A 3,000-nucleotide genomic window follows, 5' to 3' on the forward strand; every position below is an offset into this window, starting at 1 on the left:
GGGTTGCTTTTTCAGCAATGAGTAGGTCGATCTTGTCTTCCAAAGCTTTGATCTCTTTCCTCGTCTGCTTATCATCTGTTCTACTGCCTCTGTCGTGGTCTCCACTGTAGACTGCATCACTCTTTACCATGTTGTCAACCAGCTCTTCTGCATCCTCCTCAGTTCTCCCCAAGAAGAACCCATTGCTAGCTGTATCCAGTCTGGCTCTGTACTTAGGAAGAGCACCACGGTAGAATGTGCTCAGCAAGCTCTCCTTAGAAAAGCCATGGTGTGGGCATTGAGCTTGGTAGCCCTTGAATCTCTCCCAGGCTTCACTGAAGCCTTCCAAGTTCTTCTGTTGAAAGCTGGAAATCTCGTTTCTCAGCTTAGCAGTTCTTGAAGTAGAGAAGAACTTCTCCAAGAATGCTTTCTTGCAGTCATCCCAAGTAGTGATGGAGTCACTGGGTAGAGACTTCTCCCACTGACGTGCCTTATCCCCCAAAGAGAAAGGGAATAGCTTGAGCTTTAAGGCATCTTCGGACACACCATTGGTTTTTGACAACCCACAGTAGCTGTCGAACCTGTCCAAGTGATCAAATGGATCCTCTAGAGCCAAGCCATGATACTTGTTGTTCTCGATCACGTTGAGGAGTCCTGATTTGATCTCAAAGTTGTTGGCTGCCACAGCGGGTGCTCGGATTCCCAATCTATGACCATGAATGTTGGGGCGGTCGTAAGTGCCAATGGGTCGAGCTGCTCGCTGTTGGTTTTGAGGTATGTCTCCCATATCAGTACTCAATCTCTGCAAGTGAGCCTGTTGCTCTTCTTCTCTTCTATTTCTAGCACACTCTCTCTCTAAAGCTCTGATGTCTGCAGCTATTGGAACTAGGTTTGATGGACCCCTGCTCCTCAAGTTCATACACCTGTAGATTAAAGGGAGGTGAAGAAAGAGAATCAGTAACAAAAGAAAATAAAAATGACTTAGTCTCAAGCAAGTGACTAAATCTCAATGTTCAAATCTACTCAGAATTTGGCAACGGCGCCAATTTGATGTTAGGAGTTTTCAAGGCTCCTAAGACAAATGTTGTAGTATAAATGATTGTCGAACCAGTTCTGAGGGATATCAAAGCACTGAGAATGCAAGTACTCACTTAATCTAAGTGCAACCAATGATTTAGATGGGTTTTAAACTATGACTAAAACTAGAAAGCAATAACAGAATGATACTTTCTTGACTAAGGGAAAAGAGAACTCATGGGCATAGGGATTAGACCTTGGGTGATCAAGTATCGAACTAAGGATGGCAAATGATCAATCAAACTATCAACCTTAAGCCTAGACACAATTCTAAGCAAGCTCTATGTCTAGATGAATGCTCATTTGCTAACATATCTCAAACATCAAATGTCTTTGGTTGAATAATATGAAAGCAATCATTACTAACAAGTCTATTAGCTATCTTAGCACCTTTAACAACAAATGTCTTTGGCAAAGTATACTAAAAGCCTAGGAGAGTTGTCTCGGGCATTTCATCGAACACCTTTCGGGTGAGAAATGCCTAAGGATCAACAACTGAGTGGCCAACTCAGAAGATGCATTATGATTACTCTACTAGCAAGGAACAAGAATGATCTACACTAAAACATCCTAGAACTAACCTAATCACCCTTAATCTCCCTAACCCATGAATTCAAAAGGTGATTACTCACTAATCTCCATGATTCCTCTTAAACCCATATTGGATTTCAGATTAATCATGTAGAGAAATAGATAAGAAATCAACAATAACACAAGAACATAACAATCAAAATCCAAGAGATGAACTTCTCAAGAGAGTTCTTGTGTATTTCTCAATAGATCAAAAGATAAAAGATAATCTGCCTCTGGTGGCTACAAAAGATGTTTAAAACATAGGTTTTTCCAAGTAAAAACGTGCATAATGAAATGACCAAAAGGCCCTTAAGTAAAATAGAAATCGAGCAGATAATAGGCGCGGAGCGACCTCGGCTCGTCGCTCCGACAAGTCGCTCCAGGCTTCGGGAGCGACCTCGCTGGGTCGCTGCGAGAGGTCGCTCCGAGAGCGATTTCTTGTCTCCGGGAACCAAGATGGCGAGCGACTTCTCCCTGTCGCTCTGGACAGGTCGCTCCAAGCTTCGGGAGCGACCTCGCTGGGTCGCTGCGAGAGGTCGCTCCGAGAGCGAGTTGTGTGTCTCCGGACGTGAAAACGCGAGCGACTTTGTGCAGTCGCTCCAACGGGTCGCTCTGGATCGGGAGCGACCTTGGTAGGTCGCTCTGAGAGGTCGCTCCAGGGTCATCTAAGACTGTTCGGAGTAATGAGAACGCGAGCGACTTCATGGCGTCGCTTTAGGAAGGTCGCTCTGAGAAGTGGGACACAGCGACTTCGTGATGTCGCTCCGGGAGGTCGCTCCCATGCTCGGTTCGTTCAATGGTCACCTTTTCACCTCTTTTGAGCTCCAAATAGCCTCATGTGGTATTCCAGTACCTAATAGAGACTCATGTATGCAAAATGCAACCTAAACATGTCTGAAACCTAATCTATATGATGAAAATGCTCATGGATGAATGGATAAAACAATGCAAATATGCAAGATATCATTAGAGTCGCAGCTACTTCCATTTCTTCTCTTGTTGGAATAACCAGGAAATGTCCATTTGTCGAACTGTATCTTCTGGCTAACCAGGAAATGTCCAATCTGTTAAATGTGTAGATATTGTCTAATTAATAAGTATAATGAATCTCTCCACCATCTTGCGCGTACCCTCCATAAATCCTTTCACTGCATCTTTTGTGTTTCCTGTGTTGTATACATTTAAATGTTGAATATGCACCAAAAATAAGAACGAACCACCCAAAAAACTATATGTAATTATATATATATATATATATAATAGTGAAAACGAACAGAATTAATATATCACATATAAATATTATATAAAATGAAGAGATATAAGATCGTCTAAAAGATCCTAAATGGTTTCCTGATAATTTTAGAAACAAAT

At 42.4% G+C, this 3,000-nt stretch overlaps 1 non-coding gene across 1 annotated transcript; it reads left to right on the forward strand.

The window, feature by feature from the left end:
- Positions 1-260: 260 nt before the first annotated feature.
- Positions 261-367, forward strand: LOC125604274. The gene has a single exon (XR_007336093.1). It is a non-coding gene; the product is annotated as a small nucleolar RNA R71 (small nucleolar RNA).
- Positions 368-3,000: the final 2,633 nt, after the last annotated feature.

The sequence above is a fragment of the Brassica napus genome, unplaced genomic scaffold (genome assembly GCF_020379485.1).
Source record: "Brassica napus cultivar Da-Ae unplaced genomic scaffold, Da-Ae ScsIHWf_507;HRSCAF=764, whole genome shotgun sequence".
NCBI classification, from domain to species: Eukaryota; Viridiplantae; Streptophyta; class Magnoliopsida; order Brassicales; family Brassicaceae; genus Brassica; species Brassica napus.